At 39.5% G+C, this 22036-nt stretch overlaps 1 protein-coding gene and 1 long non-coding RNA gene across 3 annotated transcripts in view; one reads left to right on the forward strand and one right to left on the reverse strand.

Annotated features, from left to right (window-relative positions):
- pex10 (peroxisomal biogenesis factor 10) overlaps positions 1–22036 on the forward strand; it is a 43703-nt gene that overhangs the window by 11095 nt on the left and 10572 nt on the right. The gene's annotated exons all lie outside the window — the stretch shown is intronic.
- LOC144464176 (uncharacterized) lies at positions 1555–6603 on the reverse strand. Its single transcript, XR_013491958.1, has 2 exons — positions 4170–6603; positions 1555–4078 (listed from the first exon to the last, which is right to left on the reverse strand). It is a non-coding gene; the product is annotated as an uncharacterized LOC144464176 (long non-coding RNA).

The raw sequence follows: 22036 nt of genomic DNA on the forward strand, positions 1-22036 counted from the left end.
AGTTCTGTATTTTAACTGCTACACTACTCAGCCTTTATAAGCAATGTAAACTGTAATGTGACCTCAATTTAACTGACAGTAAACGTGTATTCCAAAAATGTACAGCCCGGACCTAATTCACCGACGGACAGCCACCACCAATGGCAACTATAAACTCATTAATTTTACCCTGGCATCTTTATATGACGCGGTTGATTGATGCTGGTTCAAAGAAAACGTAGTAGAACTTCTAGACTTATGTGTATTAAATTATAATCATTCATTTATCAATCATACGATAGGATACATATGATGACACATTTTGTTGAATTAAATCAACATGGCTTTTCCACTCCTCGTGGTCACAGTCAGCACAGACAGTAGACTGACAACAGGTAACACAGGCGTTGTAGACACTCGGGGTGGCGCTGTTGTGTCCAGCGTTGGCGCCAAGGTATTGACATCATATGTATCCTAACGTATTATAACGATTGATAAATGAATGATTATAATTTAATACACATAAGTCTAGAAGTTCTACTACGTTTTCTTTGAACCAGCATCAATCAACCGCGTCATATAAAGATGCCAGGGTAAAATTAATGAGTTTATAGTTGCCATTGGCGGTGGCTGTCCGTCGGTGAATTAGGTCCGGGCTGTACATTTTTGGAATACATGTTTACTGTCAGTTAAATTGAGGTCACATTACAGTTTACATTGCTTATAAAGGCTGAGTAGTGTAGCAGTTAAAATGCAGAACTCATCACGGCCAGTTGGCCTCAAGGATTTTGACTCGGGAAAGGAGTCTCCGCCGCCGTTGTTATGGCAACCAATGACGCCCGGTGCAAAGCGCGGAGAAATGACAAGCAGTCGGATAAAATTATCGCCAAAGGACTAATAAAACACAATTTGTATTCCTTGCAGCTCTCCATTGAATCGACCTCCACACACCTCTCGGTTGAAATGAAATGATCGCAGCTCATTTGATGAGACACAGAGCTTGCTGTTTTGAACCTCAAAGCATGTCTACTATTCGTGTAAACCCTGCGCCACCCTGTGGCTAAACACCAAGTATACTTAAGCCATTACAAGTTCTCATTTTCAAATGATTAGCCTGTAAATAATGCCTCCAATAATGCCTGCTGCTGATAATAATCGTAATAATAATAGGCTACTAGCCTATTGACCGGGACCTCTGCTGGTGACTTAACGTTATAGATGCTCAGGGAACGTAAAGTTTTTCCACAAAATGCATTCACGCACTCAAGCTAAAATGACAATTATATGCCTATCACATTCTTCCAAACAACCAGCTCTTATACTTTCACAGAAATAAAATAGATGTGAACCATATGGTGTAGAAAGACAGCGGTAAGCTATAATATAAGAAGTTAGCGGTTAGCATGCTAAAGTTTTATTCTGAAGTTGTTACACTTAACTTCCACTTCCGGTCCGTCGTTGTCACGGTTATATCAAAAAGAATAGAAAAAAAAAGAATTTGCAGAAATCAAAATTGGGCCGTTTTTTCAATTTGGTTTTTCCGTAATTTGGTTTTGAAAGAGAAAATGGGAAAACGGAAGCACTTCCGTTATTTGGTTTTGTGTCTCAAAATGGAATAATGGGAAAACGGCTGTATTTCCGTAAATCTGTTTTATTTTGAAAACGAAATATCAAACTATCAAAAGGTACACGGACCATTTTCTGAACTCACATGCTTGATGCAGGGAATTAAACCAAAGGTCCACAACATGTCTCAGTAGATTGTAGTCTATCCATGAATCCTTTTTGTTGTTGTTTTATTTTCTGACATTATCCCATGTGTACTTCATTTCTTGCATTTTCCCCAAATGTCATTAGTGTTTGTGGACGAAAGCATAATGTCTAATGAATATCACAGAATGAATGGGCTGTTTGACGGCCGTTTGTTTAGAGACACTTACATAGGCTAGGGCTTGATATGAAACAACTGGAATTCATTGTGTAGCACCATTTTTTGGGATGACATGATACATTCTTTGTGTGACTTCCTGCCCGGCTTGATACGATCGCTCGCGTTTCGCGCACAAAATAGACACTCCTCGGTGCTTTGTGGCCATCCATGAGTTTCAAATGTAGTCCTACATCTGCCATGTTGAGGACCAACAGGTGTTTCAAACTAATTAATTGGTTCTACGCCAATCAGAAACAACTCAAATTGAATTGTAGAATTGAATAATAGAGGAGTATGTGCGGAAATTTTCTCATAAGCCAAAGATGGGCCAGCGGAGAAATCTGGGAACCACTTTTTTGCTTTCACACAAGTCAATTGTACAGCTCTGCACTTTTTTGGAAATGGTCCAAAATTTTGAACTTCATAGATTAAACACTACAAACGTGCTATTTTTAATGCTAATGTTGTGGATAACTTATTTAATCCTAATATCTGACATTTTACTCATAGCAGACATTTGTATCCATATGTCAGTCAAACTACTTTTGTAGTAACACAAAATTGACACAAGGGGGAAATTGCAAAATTTGAGCTAGATCTCATTGTTGTTACTCAATATTTTCCTGGCCACATTTTACAGTAAAAGCCTGACAGGAAATGAATTGGTTTGGGTTCTGAGTGAAATCTGTTTTCTAAATCTGCAGAGGGTGTCTGATGAACAATGAATACAGGGACTCCATTTTGTTTTAACTACTTGTATTAACAGTTTCACACTGTAACTGAAATACATCCCATGTGAAAATATGGCAGTGTCAGTCATATGAGAAAAAAAAGTATTTTTTCAATGGAATAAGCTATATGAATATGAAATAATTAATACTTATTATTAAAAGCATGAATTAGCACTATATTTGAAAAGTCATGAGTGTACATCCACATCAAGGCAACACAGCATTTCCACACCATTGCAATACATGTCTTTGTTTGGACAATGAATTACATGTAATGTCTTGTAATATCAAAGTAAACACCAAATATCAAAAACAGACATAATGTTGGTATATTGTTAAAAAAGAAAATGAAATAATAAAAACTTGATCACAAAAAAAGAAAGAAAGCAGTCATCATTATAATATCAATAAACAAGAACCTTTTGCAAAAATACTAAAACACACATTTTGTTGTTTGTGTGTGTCCTTAAGCATGAACATATATGGTTACTTGACAGATGTTATATATATATATATACATATGAATACAACCTGGCGTATCCAAATTTTCCCCTTACAAAATTCAGCATTCAAATAAAACATTCAAGATGTTGTATGTCATGAGTCAATGTCCCAAAAAAAAGTGCTATTTATTTAGGAAATACAAAGTCTTTCAGCCAAACAGTTGCCTCCTGGTCTGCTGTGTGGAGGGTGGCCAATCCTCCCCTCAGTTGTTGGAGAGGGCAGGCTTCAATGATGTGTTCCATTGTCTGCTCTTTTCCACAAGCACACAATGGGTTAGGGCTACTGCCCCATCTGTGAAGGCTGGCCAAGCAGGGGCCATGTGCAGTCCTGAACCTGTTGAGGGTTGACCACTGTCTCCTTGGGAGGTCAGGGACCTGTTGAGAAGGGTCTAACATCGGGTGTTTATTGGGGACCTCCTGGGACACCCACTCCTTTTTCTAGGCCGTCTGGATGGGAGTCGAGCAGCGGGTGGGTTGAAGATATCTTCATAGATTGGTAGGTGGTGGGAGTCTGCTCGCCGGATGTGTGGGGGTGGAATGTTTGATTGAACGGGGAGCCAAGGGAGTGGTGTTGTGCGTATTGTTCCAGTAATCATTTGCATGGTTGTGTTAAGCTGGGTGTCCACATGGTGTATGACCTGGACCAAACAGGGACACAATATTGCTGAGGTTCGTAGTGTGGAGGTTGAAATACCCCATTTTGCACCAGCAAGCTTGCTGAGCAAGTTGTTCCAGGACTTCACCTTGGCTGCTGTTCCTTTTAAATGATTCTTGAAGGAAAGGGTCCTGTCAAGGGTCACGTCAGTGCTGAATATATGATATTTGATTATTTTGAGCACAGACATGGTAGACCACACTAGACAATGTAATCATGAGTCCTGTTGTCTTTGCCCACAGTCCTGATGTTGCACATCATAATACTGGCTTGGGAAAGTCTGAAAGAAAACAGAAAACATTTGTAGAATTAGTAATTATGGCACATCTATGGGCAAGGTTGGTAAACAGGTTAACTGAGTCATGGCCCACCTTTTCCTGATTGAAGAAGCAATCCAGTAGTTTTGCCAGGGCAAAATCCTGCATGTTGATTATTGTAGTGCAACAGGAGAATGAAAGTGCCCCAAGTAACGAGGAGGGCTTTCTGTACATAGTTGACGGTCTGCCCAGGGGAGTTCCAGATGAATTTGGAGATGATGTCTGGGCTCCTAATAGATATAGACATGGCTATAATTTATGGAAACAATTTGAGGTAGATACAGGACATAGGATTAGGAATTGTAAGTGGCATATTTAGCATGAAAAGCATGTGAATGTGATCAGTGTGTTAAAATCAGTTACTTACCTTTTTATGTGGCCTTGAACTTGTGATTGAAGGTATTCTGGACAACTTTAGCTTCATATGAGTCTTTGGATTAGGATGTGGTGTTCAAACAGGTGTAGGTTCCACAGCTTTTGATGGGGAATATTGGATGCTTCTCCACAGGTTAAGGTTTCTGTAAGAAAATAATTGTAATGAGGAGATATTTTGAGTCATATGTCATGATATAAAAGAGAAGGCAAAGCAGGTACAGAAAGAAAGAAAGAATGAATGATTGTTTTTCCATGAAACAAGTTAACTGTACTATATGAATTAACAGCCAGTCATACAAATAAGAAAGACGTGATAAGTCAAATGATGGAGGTTTACCTGTTGAAGGAGAAGTAGTCTAGTTACTGGATTGATATGGGATGCTGCCTCAGTGTGATAGTTCAGGACGTGTATGTATGCGTGCATGTGTGTCTGTGTGTCTGTGTGTGTGTGTGGTAAGCTTCCTCAAATATGAAAATGACAATAACAAGGGTAATATTAACAGTGGTGGAAAGAAAGGCTATAAAAGTGCATTATGTTCCCGGGCATGGTAGGTGTAATATACTGGAAGCATCAGCAGTCTTGGATGTACAAGTGATCAGTTAAATTGATTTTGTCATTTGGTATTAAAACATGTACACATCAGTGTGTATTTCATTGCTGAGCATGTCTGCAGTGAAATAATGGGAGACTCCATTTATCTTTAATTTGGATCCCGACTAGCTCCAACAAAGTGGTCGCTAGTCTTTATGGGGTCCATTGGAGTCTCCCAAGGTACTTTTTTTTTCAGCAGAATAATGCTCAATTTCTACATTAAAAAATTAATATATAGTTTTTGATGCAAGAAAGAGAATAATGACATAAAAGACAATCCCATTTTAAAAACATAGTATAATCTGTCCTCAAAAATAAATTATGTTGAAATTATTTACAAAATGCATGTGCAAACTTGTGACACACTTAGAGACAGATGACAATGATAATGGCAATATTCAATAATGTGTACTATGAAGATAAATCTACAGAACTGCAATACGTACCATTTCATGATAGCTGTAATAAATTGGCAGCACATCCACAAGTATGTTAGCACCATCTTTCACATAAACATGATCAATTAAAGTGCCTTTGTCAGTTGTTGCTGTTTGTACATACTGGGTGTAATTATGTACAGTGAAAAATCTCACCAGCTTACCATTATCCAGTGCATTTTCATTAAAGTCTCCCATAATGATTTTCATGCCAGGGCATTGATCAACGAGGTCAATCAGTTGTTTTAGATGTTGACAAAAGATGGCAACAGGATAACTTGCGGGTCTGTAAACAACAGCAGCAGTCAAGTTAATGCTCTTCACTTGAAATATCAGACATTCAATATTGTAGCACTTTGTAGGCCATATTTGAACATCTTTTGTCACTGAATGATATATTCCAACCTCACCATGAGAGTCTTGTTTCAAGTGTTGCAATTGTGGATGAGTGTTGTCATAACTTTGACCTCGAGAAACGTGTGAACTGGAAGCCTGTAAGACAAGGCTGCTGTGGTGGGTCATCAACTCCTAACCATGTCTCTGTAAGGCAAATGCAATCAGCATTATTCATTACAATATTAGTTTCAACATCTGGAAAGTGAGCTTTAAGACTTTGAGTGTTGTGCAATATGATGGTGAAAGCAGATTGTGTGGTGTTGGTGGAAGAGAGAGGTGGTATAAATGGCTGCATTTTGCCAGTTGCTTCTGATACTTTTGCATTGCAATAAATGGCAGATTCTTTAAAGTCCTCAATTGTTAAGCCACTTAGACTTGTGACACGACTTAGAGCGACATATGCTTGTCCAGAGGAAAAAATCTTTTTGAGAGACACAACAACTCTGTCAATGGTTAAGCCTTGTACTTTGTGGATAGTGCATGCCCATGCCAACGTTATTGGATATTGTCTGCGTAAGCCTCCGTTACGGGTAACATGTTCTTCCTCAGGTTCTAGGATGGTTATCATTCTCCCTTCAGGGTCAATGGTGCGTGTTTTTGCCCGCTGTTTTTGACCAACCCTGGGGTCATCAAATGCCACGTGGATGGAAGTTGGGAAATTTTGCTCATTGTCTTCACTATCTTGATTGGCATTCACCATTTTTGCAATAGTTCCAAAAGCACCATTTACGCATTTACACATCGATGTTTTTCAGCAACATGATACGAGCTCCTATTCCTACATGGATATATTTCTGGAGACAAGTATTGTAAACCTTGTGATGATGGCCATCCTTTATCTGAAGTCTTCCTGTCTCAGCATCTCTCTCATAATCATGTGCTTCTATGGTGACAGACTCTGGACAGGTCACATTTAAGCGTTTCAGGTTATAATCATCAACCTCTTTATTTGTAGCGTAAATGTGCAATGTGTCGTTGTCTTCTCCAGTTTCACAACTTTTGAGCATTTCAACATCACAGTCTTGAAGAGGTGTGTCCTTTGTATGAGTGCGTATGCGATTCAAGGCATGAGCAAAGTCTGAGTCCTTTTGCCTGACTATTTGAGTCAGCTCAGCAATATGGAATTCATCCTCCCATAGGTTTATGTACTTGAAGTCATTGTACAAAGCAGAACCTTTCACTGGGGGCAACTGATAAAAGTCTCTGACGGCAAGAATACACACTTTAGCAAATGCGGTGTTGTCACCTGGTTGCTTGATTTGTCTCAATCTTCCATGTACATATGTTAAAAGTCTGTGGTCAACCATAGATATTTCATCGATGATCAATATTTCAAGGTTTCCTAGTTTTGCACGCAAAGAGTTTATTTTTTCTTCTGTCAAGTTTTTGATGGGTAGGGACAGGTCTGTTCCGATTGAAAATGTATTATGTATAGTATTTGCATTTATGTTGTAGGCAGTTACACCCGTTGGGGCTGTTAGTACAACAGTAGTGGCATCTGGTTGATCAGGATGGAGTCTTTTGAGAATTCTAGTTGACTCATAATAAATAGCCTTGATCAAATGGCTTATGCCTGTTCCTGCTCCACCGGTAATGAATACTTTTAGGGGCTGAGGATTCTCACCATTGACTTTCTGCAAACACCACTGTCGAATTTTGTAGAAAACTGCAGACTGCTCCTCATTCAAAGATCGTAACAACTGTAAAGCATCAGCTCTTGTCATTTGAGTTCCATTAGCTTCTGCTGTGTAAACAGATTGTTTATTTGGCTGTAGATCTGGGATGTTATCATTACTGCACTGTTCATCATTTGTGTCATTGGTGTCTTCCTCTGTTAATTTTTGACATTCCAGTCTTTCAAGCTCAGCTTGTGGGCAAATCTGTGACCATGCATCTTCCAGTTCCCCATTTTCTTTCAACATCTTTTCCGCTTCATCTATTTGGTCAGCTTCTTTCTCAAACAGAGCACGGTTTCTACCCACTATAGATTTGACATTCTCCAATGTGTCGTTCTCATTGTTCACAGCACCATGGTCATAAAAGTCTTTGTATGTTTCAAACTGTGCAGGTTTCAGTTGGCAGTCCAAATAATGGGGCAAAAATAGTTGCAGTATGCTGTGGTGGTAGGCTTCAGACTGCTTCATTGGTGCCAATCTTGGATAACGGATCACAGCAGGTTTCTCTTCATTTGTTCTTTTGGTAACAAAGCCAAAGTTATTTTTCAACTGGATCACATTACTATTATCACCTTTGGGGATTTGTGATTTAGGAAGAACTCTGTACTCTGAGGCAAATGTTGCAAGGCACATGTTTAGAAATGGTGGCGTGTCTGGTCTGTTTTTGTATCGGTCCACAATGTTTTTCATCCATAACTGCTGGTCGTCAGTCTGACTGTTATCATGTTGCTATTTAAGTTGACTCAATGGTACACTCATTCTGACAGGATGTTCACCAGTTGGTATGAACTGTGTGCCACGTGAACAGTGTTTCAGTGGTAGGCCAGGCAATCTGTAACAACATTCTTGTGCTGAAACTTGTCGGCTTTGCAAGAAAACTGTGCCAATTTTTTTCATTGACTCCTTGGCCTCTAAATTTCCATTCATGGCCTCCTTTTGAGCCTGATCAAGCAGCAGTCCCATTTCTCGTTCACTTTTGAGGGCATATGAAATAATGTACACGACACATGAATATGCATCAACAACAAACTAAATGTCCATGTTTGCTTGCCAGCAGTGAAGTAGATCAGGATTGTACTGGTTTATCCAAACATCTTGTGGTTTCTGTTGTAGTACGATGCTCGTCTGTTTGGTAAGCAGACAATTTGCTTTCTGAAACAATTCTTGTGATATGCCAAAATATTTTAAAAATTGCTCAGCAGAGTGGAACTTCTGTCTTTGTTCACAGTTTGAGAGTACAGTTTTCATTTGTTCAAACAGTTTCTCAACGTTTTCAGTTTCCATGACAACTGGGCGGAAAAGAATTTCCCCTTCACGTGTTTCAGAGCTAGTCTCTTGTTGTCCCTTAAATTCTGCATCAATACCTGGTCTGGTGATAAATGTGCGCTCTGAGACAGGTCTTGGAAAGTTGAATCTGCAGTGTATTTCTCCTTTCTTCTTCTTCGCATTGTTTTTGTCACAAGATTTTGCATGGTATTCACTATGTTTCTGCACATCAATTAAATCCAACAGGTCCGGATCAGATGGCATTTGACATGTGATATATTTATCACAGAACTCTACAACTTTTGCATCAGAGTCTTTGTCTATTTTTGGAGCTTTGTCAACCCAAAATAACACGTGTATGTGGGCTGAGCCACGCATCTGAAACTCCACTCGATAAAAGTAGTCTGTGATCTTGCCTATTGGTGCTGCAGGGCTCTGGATAACATCTCTTAGGAAGCAATGCCATCGGTAGTCAAACATCCTGGCTGCAGTTACTGGATTGTGTTTTAATAATGCACATTTGTCTAGCCATGAAAGGTCTTCCAGGTTCACTTGTTTACGTTCTTGCCTTAGCATAGCATTCAGCATTTCAGGCCATCTCATGTCAGCAGAGCTAAATGAACAGAACCATGTAGGAATACCAAGCTGTCTTATCATTGCAAACACATCGTTCTGTGCTGCTTGCCAAAATGGAGGTGTTCCTCTGATAGGCCTGAGAAATTTGTAACCCTCATCAAAATGCAGAATTTTTTTCAAAGATTCCAGGTCTGTAAGCATGTCTGTGGTAACCTTTTGCTTCAAACCTTTGTCTGTTCCTTTTCTCAGTGCTATTGACACATTTGACAGTATTTGATTCAGTTCTGACATATATTGAGCATAGAATAAATAGTCAGTGTTTTGAGCAAAACGGCCATCTGCATTAAGTATTCGTTGATTGAAATATTTGCATAGAGTTATTCTTTCTGGGCGCTCATCGTGAAAAGTAGGTGCTCCTTTGGGAAATAAGACTGGGAAACATTTGGGTTCATTTGTGCCATCAGACAACAGTCTAATTGGAGAATTCTCTTCTGCTGGGGCAATGGATAAAATGCCATCAAAATGCTGATCTAGTATCTCTTGACCCTAATCCACAGGTTGCAAACAAGAGGATGCAAACATCCCATGCTGGTCTTTAATGTGTGAAAAATCTTGTATTTGTGGTGCATCATCATCTTCAACTTTTTCATCACTTTCAGTCATCTCATCTTCAATTGTTTCATTCTCTGTTTTCTCTAATATGTTGATCCAGTTTGGGTTGATACTCACATCCTTGTACCGTGTATTGTTGAGTATTAGATAATTCAGACCATTTTTGATTTTTGCAGTATCCACATGCATGTCTTGATAGTGTCCTTTGTAGGTCAATTTACGTTTCAGTTTCATCCTCACCAATTTATCCTCACTTTCATCCCTTGGCAAGATGCTGGTCACGTGTGACAGATTGGATGGCACACACACAGTTGGTCCTTGCACAGAGTTCTGGCCTCCCTTCTTCAATGGTATGAGTCTGATAAAGGGAATGTGCAGAGAAATGAGGTGTTGTTCCAACTCATTGAGACATTCTAGCTCAGGTGGAATGGGTTTCAAATGCAAGTTGTTAGCAACACTCTGGGCAGGCACTTTGCCCTTGAGAAGATGCCTGTCACATGTATGACAGATCCACAATTTGGAAAAAGTCTCATCTTGAAAACTGCAAGTTTTTCCACATAATTTATCACATACATGCAAATATGTACTTGTTATACATTTATCAGCAAGTGCATTGCCATCAGAACCCACAGCAGAATATGTGTTTTTCATACAGCCTTTGACTTGGTTCCTAAAGAGAAGTCTGTGGCAACAACAGCAGACATATTCGGGGTCATTCTTTACTGTTTTATGGAAAATCCTCTATGACACAAGTAATGTCAAATTTCCTGTTCTTTTGCTTTTGAACACTGGCACGTTTTTTACTTTTAATTGCATCTCTGAATTTTTCATCAGTGTGATACTTCTGCATTGTTGCCTCACATAATCGTTTCTTCAGATCTGGTGTATTTGCATATCTGTTTTTACTCTGGTCACGAACACTTTGCTGAAAGACTTGGTCAGAAGCATATTTTTCCTTACTGTGGTCACGAACACTTTGCTGAAACACTGGGTCAGAAGCATATTTTTCCTTACTGTGGTCACGAACACTTTGCTGAAACACTGGGTCAGAAGCATATTTTTCCTTACTGTGGTCACGAACACTTTGCTGAAACACTGGGTCAAAGGCATATTTTTTCTTACTGTGGTCACGAACACTTTGCTGAAACACTGGGTCAGAAGCATATTTTTCCTTACTGTGGTCACGAACACTTTGCTGAAACACTGGGTCAGAAACATATTTTTTCTTACTGTGGTCACGAACATTTTGCTGAAACACTGGGTCAGAAGCATATTTTTTCTTACTGTGGTCACGAACACTTTGTTGAAACACATGGTCAGAAGCATATTTTTTCTTACTGTGGTCACAAACACTTTGTTGAAACACATGGTCAGAAGCATATTTTTTCTTACTCTGCTCACGAACATGCTGTTGAAACACTTCGTTAGAAGCATATCTGTTCTTGCTACGCTCGCAAGTATGGTGTTTATACTCCAAGTCTGTATAGTACTTTTTGTGACTTGCATTCCTAGTGGAATTTCTGAATTGCTCATTTGTTGCATATTTTTTTCTTTCTCTTTCTAGATGATTAGCTTCTGTTGTGACATACATTGCTTTTCTCTTCTCTGAAATCTCCTCTTTCTTCGCTGCATAGGTTTCCTCCAAAGCCTTCAACTTCCTCTTTCTTGACCAACGATCTGCATGATATTGTTCTTTCTTTGTATTTCCATCTGAACTTTGTTCATCTTGACCGCCCTGTTTGTCAAATGAGGCACATATGGAGTCATTGTGTGCATCCTTTACACATGTCACAACATTGTAATGATTCCCATCCTTGTGATTCAGGTAAATGGCCTCAGCACTTCTGTTTCCTGCTTGATGGTTACCTGGTATGTGAATGCATGGGTAATGATTCCATCTGTCTGCATTAAATGTGTATATGTCAACCTGCAGTAGGTTAGCAGCTGCCCAGATTTCAATCTCAGTGGCAAACATACCTGAGCATTTCATGTTTGAACTGTTAAGATGATCTGGAATAGAGGAACGGCCAGCTCTCAAGTAGTTGTGGAATTCTGCTGCATGTGTTTCCAGGTGCTGAACGATTTCCCGGCGCAATTTCATGTGTCCATTCTCACTTCCTGAAATGGCATAGGATAAAGCTCGAAAGAAACAATTGCCATCACCTGCAATTGATTTAGTTTCACAGACTCTTCCCATAGCTGGCATTTCCTGAGGTGGCAGCTGCTTTGTATTCTCACTTCTCACACCCATCTGTGAACAAAGTCTTCCTTTTGTCACTGCACTCAGTGGCTTGTATGGAAATGACATCTTGGATACATTTGTTATCTCAACATCTGTATTTTTATCAGTGTCATTGCCATGTGATGTGTTCATAGCACTTACTGGTTGTGGGCTGTTTGCAATTGTCTGCACATCAGAATTAGTTACTTCAAAGGAATCTCTCTTCTTTTTGGTCACATGTTCATACAAGGAGTTGGTGCATGTAGCTGGTCTCTTACTGGTATGTTCTCCCTTCAACACAGCACTGTAAAGTGGTCTCTGTATTTGGCTTTTGTTGACATTGCTGTCTTTTACATTGTCTTCCTTGGTGGTTGGCATGTCGCAATGTTGCACCTTGTCGCCAGTGATTCTCACCGTGACTCCTCTGACCTCAAATGGCATGTCTTCAGGTGTGCGGAAATAAGGAAGCAGTTGTTGGGCCAGCTTCTCCAGGTGCTCATACAGCGCTCTGTAGTCAGAGTGATAAACAACCACAGCTTTACCTATCTTTCCATCCACATGACCTTGACTGTTGCGTTTGTGAGGATCAAATACAGCAAAATGGCCGCACTGCTTGACAACCACACATGTGTTACTACCAAAAGTGACAAAGCAGGCATCATGATCCATCAGTGCTCTTTGGATTGCTATGTCCAGTGGTACATTAATATCTCTCATATCTGAATCATCAGGCTCATCAAAAACACCAACCGCACCACTGAAAGCTGGACCACAATTTATTGAGAAGTGTGCATCTTTCATTACATATGCATTTGGCAACTCATCAAGAAGCAGATATCCACTTTTCCCACTTATTTGACCACCATCTTTAAGAGTAGTGTACAACTTGTTGCCTTCAATAAGAACAGTGTCAACATCATTACTCTTCCTGTCATTACTCCAGGTTGTTATGTTTTTCAACTCATTCATCATCACTGCTGCTAAACTGTTAGCTACACACTGTTTACCTGCATTATCCCCAAATTGGTAGTGGAGCTGTGAGAATGACCCTTGTACAAAAAACTTTACAGGTGCTTGGGCCATACTGGTTTCAGCAGGAGCACTTTCATCAGGATGGTTTTCTGCAAGCTTGGATTCAGCAGTAGGCGCCTCAACAGCTTCAGTCATGGTGGCAGGGACATGCATTTCAACACACTGCTTACGGACAGGAATATCAGACGTGATTATTCTGTTCAGGAACATTGCCAGAGTTGGGCAGAGATTGAGCAGAGGGAGGCAGAGAGTGATCAGACACAGGCAGAGGTTGTTCAGAGGTTTTCAGAGGTTTTTCAGGGAGTTTTTCATTGTTTCATCAGAGTTTTGCGCTTTTTCAGCATATTTCAGAGCTTTGTCAGAGTTTTGCGCTTTTTCAGCATATTTCAGAGTATTCTCAGAGTTTTTGCTCGCTATCACAGCGTACTGGTGATGGATTTCTCCAGTGCCCAAGCCAGGGTCATCGGGGGGAGGCGGGACACTGGACTGCTTGCGGGCAGCCCAGGTCTTCCTCATGTGCTCAGCACAACGGTTCACCTTGCGTGGCATCTGAAAGACACATGGACAAAGCAACCAATTATTTATTACAATACTTCTATTCCCACATCATTACTCATAAGTGTGACTCTGAATTCACTTGCAATCAGTGTGATTCAACATTATTTCTTTTTTTTATTTACATGTTGATGACAATACAATGACAGTGGGAACAAACAAGATGAATCATCCCATGGGTACTTGTATGCGTGTCTGTTCTTGTACACATGCTTGGGGAAAAACTGAGGTATATGCATAATAGCACAATACAATATGATTTAATAATATAATTATGTAATGTACTATGATATAATGTAATATAGTATAACAGCCTAGTACATTGTGATCTAATAGAACATGACAACATGGTTTAAATGTTCAACGAGCTGACATGAAAACTCATGAATTCATCCACTGGGTCATGAAATTATGTTCGTCAATGACATTAATTTATAGAGTAAAGGAAATGTGTAGTATCAGACAACACAAAACAACGATAGCTCATTTTATTGATATATAAAACACTGTTGACTTCATCAGCATCACAAGCTTAATCACTTTCTAGATGTGTGATCACTATGGATATTAATCAACAACCTACACGATGTACTTCACTCATATAGTAAGGATGGACAAAACATTGAATTATAAACCATAGCACTGCAATGTTGTGTATGAAGTACTTGTGTTATGTACTTTTTACTACCCTACATGCATCTTACATCTTTAGTTATTACTAGTTGTTTTCCAGTTACAACAATTCTTGACTAATCTTTAATATGTGCCTTTCAATTTAAATCTTTCTCATAAAATGAAGGATCAAGTGATCCTTCCAGGGTGGCTGTGAGGGCACGATGGGTCATCCATTTTCACATGATTGGGGGTTAAAGTCCTGGATCCTCCTGTCCACATGTTGAGGTTAACACTCAAAAAACACTGAACCTTAAATACCTCCTGATGGTTAATCAGCCCCTATCATGGTAACCTGCTTTCATCAATGTGTAAATGTGTATCTGAATGATACCCAAAATGATTAAATGTTATGGGTAAAAGTGCTCAATAAATGCAGTCCCCATTTACCTTAACATATTGACAAAGCTGCCTTACATCTTATGCTAAATAAACTATTCAACCTCTTCATTTGAATTGGCATGAAAACCAGGCTGTTTTGGGGAGCTCCGAAAAGGTTGACTTCTTAGAACAGGCATGTCCAAACTATTTCATGATGGGCCGTTGTGACTGCAGCACTTTTGTCCAATCAAGCATCAGCATACCAGACTTGACTCATTTAATCAGCTGATCTCAGTCCTCAGAGAGTTCAATGGTCAACCTTTGTGCTCTTAGTCGGTTGGAACAAAAAACAGCAGCCACACAGCTATTTGAGGAAGAGTTTGGACATGCCTGTCTTAGCACAATCCTAAACATGCACAAAAAAATGCAACATACACACTGATAGTGTTAATCCAAAGACATCACATAATAGTACCACTCACAGAGAACATCAGAAAGAAACTGACATGTCACAAAAGTATAAGTCTTCAAAATACATCCCAAGGCACAGAGGATTGGTGAAAAAAATGAATAAAATTCCTTCATTTTTAAAGGTACACTTGTGTAACTTCTCCTGTTATCTACTCACGAAAATCAATTATTACGTTCAAAATTATGTTTTTCATTAATCAGTAATCACCCCCATCAACAAACTGAAGTGTTCCAGTAAGCTCTGAATTTGCCGTTCATATCATTCATATATACATGCGAGCATGGAAGCTCGGTGCTGGCAGCCATGTCGTGTCGCCATGTTTTTACGTTCAGTGGCAGCATGGCGGTAGGAAACCACGGAAACTCACCGGAGACACCGGAGCTGTCGGCTCAGGTCGAGGGGGTGTCTGTGAAAAGTCACCGCGGTGCAGTGAGGAGGAACGGAACTAATGCTAATGCTAACAATAATGCTGCTTTCAGGCGCAGTCGGGCACAAAGCCGTCAGTAACAAACCAGATGTCATTTTAGTCACAGAAGTCGAGAGAAAGCCGGTAAAACGTGGGTCAGGTAAATAATTAGACATCGCCATGACAACATATTGTCACGTGTATTGTTTAGCCTCGTGCTGATGGACCACTTGTTTACATAGAGGCTTGTTTATGCCGTTACGTGCAGCGGCTGTCTTCCGTATGCAGCCTTCCCAATTTCATGTGAACGTAGCATGAAAAATACGCCTGAATTGCTTGCGATATACAACCACAATGCTAGATGGGAGTAAATCCTACACAATATACCTTTAAAAATACAGCAAACACAATGTGACCAGCACTGTCCTCAATAGGGCTTTTCTCAGCAGAGAGTTATACACCTGCAAACAATTATTCTAATCAACTGAAGGAAGTTAATAACAATAATACAATAAAAAAAAAAAAAATATGACAAAAAGTTTCATTTATTTATCATCTAATGTAAGATCTAATGACCAATCATGACCAGTTCTCCATTCCATAACACATTTAACAGAATCTATTAAATTCTGTATTCTGGTATGTGAAAACTGTTCATGATAATAATCAACAAAGTGTGTGTGAACACTCATATTTTGTTGAATTTTATTTTTTATTTGCTTATTTACTAATTATGTTCATTTTTCTTTCATACAAAGCGCTAATGAAGACCAGTGGTGGTCATAACACAACAAGTCCCCCCCCAACCCCATCAATCATAGAATCTGCTTTGCAATATTTTTCTAGAACTTACACTATGGTGTGATAATTTAAACTCTCAAAAAAAACTTGAATTTTTCATTAAGTACATTCTGATAAGACTAAAATACTTTTACTCAGGTCAGGTATTACTACTTTTAAGAGTATAAGAACCCTTCTTTCACCACCATTCATACATACCTGTATGTTTGTTGAGGCAAGTTTTCAGATCACAATGTTGATAGAAGATACCCATGGAAAAAGAAAATGAACTAATCAGTGACATGCAGTAGGGATGAAGAAGGGCAGTTATCGTTTTGTCAGTTGCTGCATACTTGTGTGACATGCACAAGATATATACACACATGTCCTTTTTGGCATTTGTAGTTACAAACTTGAAGTCCTTTGATGCTCATTAATTATTAACATGAGTAACACAGACAACCGGCACTCATGTAGGTAAGGCCTCTTAAGTTTTTAATCCAGGCAGCAGTACGAAGATGTGTTTCACTCTCTGGTTTTGAAACTGCATAAGTTATGGCGTGGTCCGTGGATTAGCAGTTTTGCTCCTGAAATGCCTTGTACCAGAGCCCACATATTAAATTGGCATGTTAATAGTTTCAAAAAGGGCATATTTAGTTTAGGGGTCTTTAAGATCATAAGAACCCTTCTTTCACCACCGTTCATACATACCTCTAAGTTTGTTGAAGCAAGTTTTCAGATCATGATGTTGATAGAAGATACCCATGGAAAAAGAAAATGAACCAATCATTGACAGACAAAACCTGCATCAATATATGCTCATGTGACATGATTATGGGCTGAAATATGTGCCACCAGAAACTGAATTTGAATCATTTATATCTGAATTTGAATTACATAATTCGAATTTGTATTGTTTAATTTGAATCATTGCATTGTAAAACTGAATCTGAATAGTATAATTTGAAATTGAATTTATTAGTTTGGAACTGAAATCCAATAAACTTGAAACTGTATGTAAGATTATGAAAATTCAACTCTATATACAGTACAGGCCAAAAGTTTGGACACACCTTCTCATTCAATGCATTTTCTTTATTTTCATGACTATTTACATTGTAGATTCTCACTGAAGGCATCAAAACTATGAATGAACACATGTGGAGTTATGTACTTAACAAAAAAAGGTGAAATAACTGAAAACATGTTTTATATTCTAGTTTCTTCAAAATAGCCACCCTTTGCTCTGATTACTGCTTTGCACACTCTTGGCATTCTCTCCATGAGCTTCAAGAGGTAGTCACCTGAAATGGTTTTCCAACAGTCTTGAAGGAGTTCCCACAGGTGTTTAGCACTTGTTGGCCCCTTTGCCTTCACTCTGCGGTCCAGCTCACCCCAAACCATCTCGATTGGGTTCAGGTCCGGTGACTGTGGAGGCCAGGTCATCTGCCGCAGCACTCCATCACTCTCCTTCTTGGTCAAATAGCACTTACACAGCCTGGAGGTGTGTTTGGGGTCATTGTCCTGTTGAAAAATAAATGATCGTCCAACTAAACGCAAACCGGATGGGATGGCATGTCGCTGCAGGATGCTGTGGTAGCTATGCTGGTTCAGTGTGCCTTCAATTTTGAATAAATCCCCAACAGTGTCACCAGCAAAACACCCCCACACCATCACACCTCCTCCTCCATGCTTCACAGTGGGAACCAGGCATGTGGAATCCATCCGTTCACCTTTTCTGCGTCTCACAAAGACACGGTGGTTGGAACCAAAGATCTCAAATTTGGACTCGTCAGACCAAAGCACAGATTTCCACTGGTCTGATGTCCATTCCTTGTGTTTCTTGGCCCAAACAAATCTCTTCTGCTTGTTGCCTCTCCTTAGCAGTGGTTTCCTAGCAGCTATTTGACCATGAAGGCCTGATTCGCGCAGTCTCCTCTTAACAGTTGTTCTAGAGATGGGTCTGCTGCTAGAACTCTGTGTGGCATTCATCTGGTTTCTGATCTGAGCTGCTGTTAACTTGCGATTTCTGAGGCTGGTGACTCGGATGAACTTATCCTCAGAAGCAGAGGTGACTCTTGGTCTTCCTTTCCTGGGTCGGTCCTCATGTGTGCCAGTTTCGTTGTAGCGCTTGATGGTTTTTGCGACTCCACTTGGGGACACATTTAAAGTTTTTGCAATTTTCCGGACTGACTGACCTTCATTTCTTAAAGTAATGATGGCCACTCGTTTTTCTTTAGTTAGCTGATTGGTTCTTGCCATAATATGAATTTTAACAGTTGTCCAATAGGGCTGTCAGCTGTGTATTAACCTGACTTCTGCACAACACAACTGATGGTCCCAACCCCATTGATAAAGCAAGAAATTCCACTAATTAACCCTGATAAGGCACACCTGTGAACTGGAAACCATTTCAGGTAACTACCTCTTGAAGCTCATCGAGAGAATGCCAAGAGTGTGCAAAGCAGTAATCAGAGCAAAGGGTGGCTGTTTTGAAGAAACTAGAATATAAAACATGTTTTCAGTTATTTCACCTTTTTTTGTTAAGTACATAACTCCACATGTGTTCATTCATAGTTTTGATGCCTTCAGTGAGAATCTACAATGTAAATAGTCATGAAAATAAAGAAAACGCATTGAATGAGAAGGTGTGTCCAAACTTTTGGTCTGTACTGTATTTTCACATTCAGTTCTCAAAATTCAATTTCAATTCACTGTGACCGACATCCGGGTAGTTGAGGAAGAGCAATCGAGCGCAGATACACAACAGAGCTCCTCTTCGGCCAATCAGCACCTACGTTTTTGGTCACGTCACTTTTTGCCACCTGCCATGAAACGGAGGAAGAAGCGCTTGACCCACACACGAGCTTGACATGGATGAGGCTGGGACAAATACGGTAAGTATTAAGTAAAACAGTTTTCCATATATTTTAACGATGTTTTGTTTAACTGTTGTTAATGTTATAGCTATTTTGTAGAATCGTTTCCTTTCGCCAGCGAGCATAAACAACCCTAAAGCAACATAGGCTAACTACGGTCGCTACCTGACTCCCACGTCTATCTAAAAAGCGAATGAACAGAAAATATCTAAACATATGGATGCTTGTGTATACACATCTGATTTCAGACTGGACTAGAGTAGTTGCTACTTTACGCCAGTAGATCGCGGTAGCAACTTTTTCCCTGTTGTCATGGTGACCGCTGTAGTTTAGAGGAAGTCGGGGTAATGTCAGTGCAGGCCAGCGGGCGACTGGGGAGGGGGGACATTCGTACTTCACCACGGTATGGAGCAACTGGCCCTAGTGTGAGTGCACTGTAAACTGTAGCGACTTTGACCCTGACCGGACTTTCTCTAAACTACAGTGGTCACCATGACAATGGCGAAAACAGCAACCGTCACACTACCAGTCACTACCACCATCTACTGGCGTAAAGTAGCAACTACTCTAGTCCAGTCTGAAATCAGATGTGTATACACAAGCATCCATATATTTAGATATTTTCTGTTCATTCGCTTTTTACATAGACGTGGGAGTCAGGTAGCGACCGTAGTTAGCCTATGTTGCTTGCTGATTACGCATAATCATATTAATATAATTATAATGTATTATAATTTAAGTATAAACTGAATGTGTAATGATTTGGGGAAATAACACATATTGATATTATTTGAGTTAAGCCATTCCCTATTGGAACAAACATTTAGCCACTTGCTTACATTGTTTATTTACCATTAATAAGTAAAAGGCACAATAACATAAGTGGGTATCTATTATAAAATGCTGACATCTTGATATTCTAATTCAACAAAGAGTTAATATTTCCCCCTCAAGTGTATTTGGAACTGTATGTTTTTTTTCTGAATAACCGAGCAAAAACCTTATTAAGCTAACTGAATAATACTGATGGTTTCTGGCATAGCTTGTTTCTCTGCCACCGTCCGTTACACTGTAGGTAACACTCTTCTGCTCGCAGGGAGGAGGGGGGGGGGGGGGTACAGGGTAATGCTACTGCTTAATCCACAGCTGCTTTGCTAAGTGAAGCTATTGGGCTGACTGAGGGATAGCAATGCTGTGGCTAAAAAGGCAGCTGCCCAGGCGAAGACACTCGGTTCGCAGGGCGTATGCATAGCGATACTACTGCTAGCACGTAAGCTAATGCTACGGTTAGCACGTAAGCTAACGCTGGATTAGCACGTAAGATAAAGCTAGGTTAGCATGGAAGCTAATGCTATCGCTAATAAACGCAGTCAAACGCAGTCGTACATGTTAAAACTGCGTCACGGTCTTTACAACTGCGTTGGTTTACTTCAGTGTCATCACATACACACCATAAACACACTCCGTTATCATATAGGTGGCTTCCAGCGATTTTTGTCAAGCATGGTTAAATGTATAATCTTGTGAGAGCAAAGACTGCCAAGTGCAACTTACCTCTTCGAAGTCAAGTCAGAAAAGGAAGTTGATCGGACTGTAGCCACAGGTTATCCAGACCATACGTGACTGTTAATAAACTGTAAATAAAATCTTATTTATAAAATCTTTCTTTCTTTCTTTCTTTCTTTAAGTTCAACTTAAAATATTACATACTAAAACATTGCCTTAGTCAATAGTATAATGAACAAATTATATCAGGATTTGGAGCCTTTTTACTTTCACGTTACATTTTGTATTTCTTACAAATTTTTATTTAATTAGTCAAATTAGATTAATTGGATAGAAGACTACTAATACTAATACTAAAAATAATAATAATAATAATAATTTATTGTGGGAAAAACTTACATTTATTCACTCAAAAAGATTATTCCACAGATAATTTTAGTAGCAGAACATGTAAAAATAAATGTTGTACGGGTTTTGTTTGTTGGTCAAAAAACAGCATAGTTCATCTTGATAACATCCAAAAACTGTCTGTTCTCAATTTTTCTGTGGAATCTCCTAATTACAGTGGGTATTGTAGCAAAAGTAGCCAAATGGCTGAGTAGATTTTTTGGAAAAACATAAACCCTCAAAAGACGAATGTTGCACCGATGCAATGTTTGCACGTGTTTGACAAAACATCAAACAACTTCTAAACCGTTTATGATAGAGACAAGCTGTAAACGGCATTTGATACGCCGGATTCTCCGCTTTCCAAGGGTCCTTGAATGTTGCATCTACGACCGGAAGTATCGGCACAGGGTCTGTGTATTTCCGTGGTACGGAAACAGAGCTAACCAAGCATAACACCGATGCTAGATCGCACGCGGTATCGACGCGACGCTTGCACGTCTCACAAAACATCAACAAAACATGACAACTTCCGAACCGTTTATGATAGAAACGAGCTATAAACAGCATCTGAATCGTGAGATTCTCTGCTTTCCGAGGGTCCCTGAACTATGCCTTTTTGACAACAAAGCCTGTGTGTAATCACGTGATTATCATGTGACGCCAGAGGCACGGGAGTGAGATAATCCTCTGCTGGCCTCTTTTCCGTTCATCACCATCATCATTATTATTATTATTATTATTATTGTTATTATCATCA

The sequence above is a fragment of the Epinephelus lanceolatus genome, chromosome 8 (genome assembly GCF_041903045.1).
Source record: "Epinephelus lanceolatus isolate andai-2023 chromosome 8, ASM4190304v1, whole genome shotgun sequence".
NCBI classification, from domain to species: Eukaryota; Metazoa; Chordata; class Actinopteri; order Perciformes; family Serranidae; genus Epinephelus; species Epinephelus lanceolatus.